We start from the raw sequence: 7,999 nt of genomic DNA, 5'->3' as shown, positions 1-7,999 counted from the left end.
AGGTTGAGTTGTAAAAAATGTCTATGAGAGTTAATTTCTAAGGCAGAAAGAGGAAGAAATTAAGTCTCCTTATCTTCCAAGGTTTTATTTCAAATATTCCTTCCTCTAATAAGCTTTTGGGGAATCCTGATTTCGCAGCTAATTTTCATTTATACTTGACAACTTATTTATTATTTTCATTTTAAATCTTGGAGACAAATATGCCTCATTTGTCTTAAGGAAGGCAAGTTAGGAATCTCTAAAGATATTAAGTAAAAGACAAATTGAGACAAAACAAATGGTTATTTATCAACTGCCTGCAATATATAAATATATTTAGTCATTACATCTGAATATATGCATGTGAATATAGTATTATCATCAGATATCAAGTATAGTAAGTTAAATAGTTTGAGTGCGATCCTAGGACTTTATGATTCAAACTCTGTATACTTTGATACATAGCACTGAAATGAGAATTATATTTCTCATGTAACTGAGTTTTAATATTGTGAGGTTTTTGTAAAATGCTGGCTGCATGGAGTTGGCAGGGGTTAAGTGTTTCTTAGAATGGGGAGTTTTTTATTCTTGTAATCCTTTCTGTTTATGCCTTTCAACAGTTTTAAGGGCCATCAAAATCATAACTTCAATTATGCATCAAGGGCCATTTTCATTAGATAAAGAATTCTTTTTAAGAGACAGATCACATGATCACTTTAATGTTCTTAAATTTAGGCACTCCATCCAATATCAAATCCTGATGATAGGTTATTTGTAACAAAGAAGGACTGAGTAGATATACAATATACCAAAGACGACCCTGTAGCTTATTTTTTTTTATAACAAGTAAGGAATAAGTTAACTTTCATTGGAGAATGATTTAAAACCAAGCTCAGTCAACTTGTAGTGAAGATCTTTCATATTAATACGGCTGAAGTAATGAGTCGACTTTAACCTGAAGGGTTATATTCCTCCACTATACTGGCAATAGTTCATGCTGGTCCTAGGACTGAATGAGCTGAGGTTGCTCTTCCAGCCTACAATGATGGAGAGCAGGGTCCCCTGTTCTCACTGACACTGTAACTTCAGAACCAGTGTTTTCTTTATTAAGTACAGATGCTTTCACTTTGACCTTACCAGTGTGTGATACAAGGAAGGCTAAGCATCCTAATAGTTTAACTACAATAGCACAGAATATTTTGTATTTGACTTTATTGAGTTGTGGACTCCAACTGTAGAGAATAAGAAGAAAGAAAGATAAACAAAGCCTTGAAAAACTATGCAGAGTTTTCTCAGAGTCTTTGGGAAATAGTAAAAAAGAAAATACCAGGATGAAAGATTTTCTCTCAAATTACCTTGGTCCTCAGCTGTACTCTTTGGAGTTTCTCATCTCTTTTCTCCTAGACACAGTGCTCCATTCCCATCCCTATAGTTTGAATCCACATACAAGTACATAAACATATGAATGTGTGTGTGTGCGAATACATAATCACACATGAGGGTTTGAATTCACTCTGTTCTCTCTCTTAGCATAAGACAGTTTGTGGGACACAATCCTCAGATAGCACATTTCCCAATGTCAGAGTAACAAGATCTAGCTTCTCAGCTAGAGGAGTCCAAGAGCACAGTACCAGCTGTGGTTTGATACATTAGTCCAGCAGAAGAGTTCACAGAGCTTTGAAAACCAGGTTAAAGAAGTTCCTCTAAGACTTCTTAGTTCAAATGAGGTGAAAGTATGTATTTTCATATTGAAAGACCTGAAAGTGTATGTCAAAAAATTATTTGCTCAGATTTCAAGAACAAGCAACATATTTCAGACTAAGTGTGTATTAATAAGAAGAAGCATTTTCCTATGGGACAGTTTGTAGTCTGAAAATATTTCCATACTCTCAGTAGAGGTAAAGTTGTTATGAACAAAGGGAGCAAGAGAGAAGGAAGAGGGAAAACAAAGCAAAAGAGACTAATAAGATGAAGATTCAGATATGGGCACATGAACCAATTTAATAAAATTGAGAGGAAGGAAGAGAGGAAGGAGTCAGGAAGGGAAATGACATGTCTTAAATAGTGACTATGTGCTCAGACCAGACATGTTTATCAATATTAAATTACATATTAACATATTCACTGCAATTCTTGGTGATAAGTATGACACTTCACATTTTGTAACATTTTTTGGTGTGCTTTTTGAAACCATTTTGGATGATAAATCACACCCTTGTGGACATCACTTAATATTGAAGGCCTTTGGTAGTTCGATTTGCTGAATTATCACTACCTATAGATCTCTAATTCCGTTAATTCCTGAATCTTCAGAACATGGATGCTGTATTTGAAATTGACAGTAACCTACAAAGATGAGGTATTAATATTCTTTGGAGGAGAGTGGAGAAGTCTAAGTAACATCATTTCCCTATAACATGAGTGAAGACATTACAATATGTTCCCCAGGAAATGTTGCATTTCAGCAAATAGCTCCACTGGGAGACGCTGATCATCTTTGGAATGAGAAAAGTATGCTTTAATTACAGTCCAGCACATTCAGAAATTACTTACCATTTCTACCAGTGTGACTGTTCTCCAGGGATGTCAAACGTCCCTTTAAAATGCTCCCTTAATTATTCTCAGCCCTCCTTCCCCGGATTCATGCCCCATCACCACCTGGTGTCATTAGGACTAATCTACCTATTTGAATTGACTTCTTTCCCCCTCATTTTCCAATTTCCCACATATTCCTCTTTCTACTTATTTTTTTCGGTTTCCTTCTTCTCCTTTACAGGTGGGAAAACAACTGGGGTACTTTTTCCCAAGGTAGTGTTGCCTTGCTCTTTATCCTGGCAATCCAAGCATTCATTTGAATTCAGTTCTTTGCCAATATTTAAAATAAAGATCACAAGAGTTAACATACTTCATATTATTTAGTCACCTTTTAACTCCTTTGTTATGAAAAGGGATTTCTGTATACCTTTTCTTTAAAATATTTTACACTACACTTACATAAACAGGCTTTGAAATAGTGAAAAGTTCTGTTGGCCTCAGAATTCAAACATCCAAATTTCCAACTTCAATTCTTCTGCTACTAACATGTCCTTTTGTGTAAATGTAAATTACTTAATTTCTCTTGACCTATTTCCCTGGTTATAAAATGAAATAATTTTGCTTACAACTACCATGTAGTAATTGACCCTATGGAAGCAGTGGAGAGAAGTGTTGGAGGATTGTCCAGGATGGACTAGAACTGATGGATAAAAGGAGAGAAGAAATTCACATTCTGTTTTAGGTCTACTCTAAGATATAAATTTAGTAATTGAGTTGAGAGGACGGGAGGGAAGTGGCTGGTTTTGTGCTCTCTTATTCCAGAAATCATAATACATTGAGTGTTGAGAGGTGTATTGGATTCATGCTGTAGCCTGCTGTTAAAGAATCAAGCAGATGCTTCTGGAATTTTGGAGTACTGCAGAGGTAGAGTTTCCCTGACAGCTGAAAGAGTCTTGCTAGTTACTCATGAGGATTCTCAGGAAAGAGCCCTGCCTACTACATCTAAGTTTGTTTGACTCTCTGCCTTCAGATATAAAGAATTAAACACTCCTTGGGTCTATGATGTAAAAGATAGGCAAAGACTACTGCTGACTGATTCCAGAGTCAGATGAGGTGAAACAGAGAGGAACGTGAGTTCATAGCTGGATGTTCATCCCTACAGCAGAGGAGAATGACTGGAGAAAGTATCCAGGCAAGGAGTCAGAAAGGAGACTGGATGCAAAGATGCACAGGGAGAAGAAAGCCCTGCTTCATTCAGATATGAAATTTTGTCATTCAAAAACTAGATCCTTTGTTATCTGTTGATAACTTTCTATTTATTTATTTATTTATTTATTTATTTATTTATTTATTTTAGTGGTTAATGGTTTGAACTCAGGGTCTTACACCTAGTAGGCAGGCACTCTACCACTTGAGTCATTTCCCAGCCCATTTTTACTTTAGTTATTTTTCAGGAAGGGTCTTTGTTTTTTTCCTGGGATGGCCTCAGATCAAAATCCTCCTACCTCCTGCCTCCTGTGTAGTTGGAATCACAGGCAAACACTACTATGTCTGGCTTATTGATGAGATAGGGTCTTGCTCACTTTCTGCCCAGTCTGTCCTTGAGCTCTATTTTATCTACCTCTGCCTCCTGAATAGTTGTGTGGGTGTCACCAAACCTGGCCTCTATTTCTTGAAGTAGTAAGGGATAATTTCCCTTAATCCACTAATTTCGATAGAACTGTGTGTTCTCAAATATCACTATAATTTTGCAGATTTGCATGACACATTCACATGCCTAATGTTTTGATGAATTTGTTAAGCACCTCTGTACTGTGCTTGGTACTTTTACATAATTTGTCTTATTTAATTGTGTCAAGAAACTTACATGATTGTGATGACATCATAATTAACAGGAAAAGTTATTGGGGCTGATATTTGACCAAGATGTTTAGATTAAAAAAAAACTGGTAACTTAGAATGCAAACCTAGATATGCCTGTATCCTGAGCATGCATGCTCTATTACATACAGTGTTTTGAATTTACACCATTTCACACACTTAACCTAGAGCTTAACACTTGGTCAAGCTTTAACAGTGTTCTTAGTACACTGTGTTTGGTAGAAAAGGTGGGTAGCATTAAACGAACACAACTTAGTTATGGGCATTTTCACTTTTTGTCTTGCCAGAGTGCAGAATGTAAGTGTTTGAATACTGGTTGTATTCTACTTCTTAATGGCAGTCATGACAGGATATTAATTTCTAGATCTTACACAGTTACTAGTACAGAGCTATACTCTGAAGATGTAATCAGAAAAATGTGTCATTGGTTGACATATTGGTTCCCTTTCAAGTCCAAGTTCTATAGATGACAATCTCTATAGCTTGCATGTCTATCCATCAGTCCCATAGAGACTGGACATCTTCCCACTTACTCAGCTTCATATCTCAGTTCCTGTCATTTTCTTTCAAACCTGTTCTTTGAGAGGTTTATGTTCTTTATATATTTGGGCCTTTGCATTTGCAAATCTTTTTAAAACTACTTTATCAGGGTATGAGTGACATAAAAATCTGTATATACTTAATTTGTATATAACTTGATTTATTTTGAGATAAATATACATTCATGAAAACATCATTGGTCAATTCCATACACATATCCATCACTTCAAAACCTTTTTTCCATGCTATTCATTGATTATTATTTGTGAAAAGAACACTTAACACAAGGTCTTAGCCAGGGGATATAAGCCAGACACAGAAAAAGAGCTACTACATGATCTTACTTATATGAGGAATAGAAAATAGCCAGAACTGCAGGAGCACATTGTAGAACAGTGACGGGGTGGGGGGCGGGTGGAAGAATTGGAGAGGTGCTGTCAAAGGATGTAAAGTTTCAGTTGTGCAAGAACAGAAAATCCTAGTGATCTATTTACAGCATACGGCTTACAGTTAATATTACTGCATTGTATACCTAAACATTTACATATGCAGGTCTTTTGCTGAGCACATTTTTCTCCTCTTTTTCCCATTTTTCAACCTACTAATTCTAAATCTTTTTGTGCAGATAGTTCAATAAATACACCTTTTAATACTTTCCTTGTCTGATCTAGAAACAGTTACTTCTGAGGTTTATTTATGTATGTGTTTATTTATTTCTATATTTGGGAGATTGAACTCAGGGCCTTTAGCTCACTAACTCAGCACTCTACTTATGAGCCATGCACCCAGCCCTTTTTGCTTTACTTAGTTTTCAGATAGTGCCTCCTCCTTTTGCCTGGGTTGTCCTTGGACCATGATCCTCCTACCTTAGTCTCCCAAGTAGCTGGGATTATAATAATGCAACACCATGCCTAACATGAGCTTTATTTCTTATCTTTTCATTGTTGTTTGAGACAGGATCTCACTCACAGATCACTCTGGCCTTGAACACATGATTCTCCTGCATTTGTCTCCAGCCTCCAGAGCAGTGAATTTATAGACATGTGCCACCAAACTTGGCCTTCCACTTTATTGTGATATAATTGGTATGCAAAATCTATGATTAACATACACAATTTGATAAGTTTGAATATATGCATACAATTAGGTTACCATCACCATACTGGAGGTAATAGGTAATAAATGTTTCTGTCATCTTCAGAATTTCCATGGATCTTTTGGAACACTTATGAGACCTACACACTTTTTTTTTTTTCTGGGTGATTTTTTATTATCTAGATGCTTTGACATTTGGGGCCAGGCTGACCTAGAGGGATGCACTTCTCAGGGTTAGCCTATTTTTAAGAGACAGCAAACAACCTGTAGAGACCTACATACTTAAGAAAAATTTAAATATGAAATATTATATAAATAGCATACCTCTGAAACTTACTCAGAATGTACACAATAACTTTATACCTACTGAATGACCCTCATAGCTTCCTTCCCCATTTTAGAGGCTTTATGTGAGAGAAATTATGTAGTATTTGTTGCAAGTGTTAGAAATTGTTGTTTGTTTTTGAAGGCTGAATAGCTAAAAAGGCAAATTACAGCATAGGTGAACATATTTGCAAACCACAAATATGATTTCCAAAATACATAAGTCACTCCTAAAACTCAATAGAAAAACAAAACAAAATAAATAAACAAATTTTTAAAAATGGGAAAAGGACTTAAATCAACACTTTTCCAAAAAAAGACAAACAAATGGCTAATGAGTATAAGAAAAGACACTCAATAAATCTAATGATCAAGGAAATTGAAATCAATACCATAATTAATATTCATCCCACCTCAGCTAGGATAGCTATGTAAAAAAATGCTGATGGAGTTGTGGAGAAGTAAAATCCATCATAAATGGTAAGTAGGAATATAACATGGTTTAGGTGCTATGGAAAAAGTGTAGAGATACCTCAATATATTAAAAATAGGACTACTAGTCAATCTAGCAATCCTCTTTCTCGCTATATATCCAACAGAAATGAAATCAGACTCACAAAAAGCTATCTATTTGTTGTAGCTTTATCATGATAGCCAAGATAGAGAAGCAATCCAACTGTCCTCTGTAAGATAAATGAATAAAGAAAACACAGTACATATACACATAATGATTATTATGTAATTCTTCAAAACTAATAAACTCAATTTAAGTCTCAGATGCTTAGGAAAGATATTTTTGCTGCTCTCAAACTTTGTAACTGGCTCCTGACACTGTATTTTACATTTCTTATGCACATTTTCAATCAATCATGACCTTTTCTTCTCATTCAGACCTGAACTCAACTAAGAACTACTCTTGAGTGTATGCATTATCATAGTTTTCATCTTCTTCCTGCCTCCTGGTGTAAAACTGTAGCAGGGTGGGCACTCAACAGTTATTTAAAAATGGGTAATCACATTTTCTTTCTGTTCTTTTGATATAGTTTAATTTTGGTACATTAGAGTTTTTTATTACTTACATATATGCATCTAATGGTCTAAGTCATACCCACTATTCTCTGACAAGAACAATATTATCAATAAAATTCTGAGGCAAAATATAAATAGCTACCATTTCTTTGAGCACTTATTATACAAAAATTAGTAACTTTTTTCATTTAATGTATATTATGTGTAAAATTAGTGGAGCAGCACGACTTATAATTAAAATTGTTGTTACCACTCTAATAAAAATAGAATATTTTCCTGCAAGTGATTTGAAAGAAACAAAATACTGGAGATACTGAGGGATTCAAATACTTATGAATTTTTCCCAGTACTGACTGTTCTTTACAAAATTCTCACCTCTGCCTTCTCCAAGCAGAGAACAGGCCTCTAGTTATTTGTGTGTACATTATTAAATCGTCCCAGAAATGCCAGGGCTAGAATCTCTGTCTATGACTTTGATTAATTAACCACTTCTAAACCTGAATCCTTTGTTTCTACAGTAGGAATAGTACATAATTGACAGGGTTATAGAACATAAACTCACATAAAACTTTCAACAGAATGAGTATTTTGCTCACAATTAGTTTTTTGCTTCCTT

The sequence above is a fragment of the Castor canadensis genome, chromosome 3, assembly GCF_047511655.1.
Source record: "Castor canadensis chromosome 3, mCasCan1.hap1v2, whole genome shotgun sequence".
In the NCBI taxonomy this organism is placed as follows: Eukaryota; Metazoa; Chordata; class Mammalia; order Rodentia; family Castoridae; genus Castor; species Castor canadensis.
Note: the sequence above shows the minus strand (reverse complement) of the source record.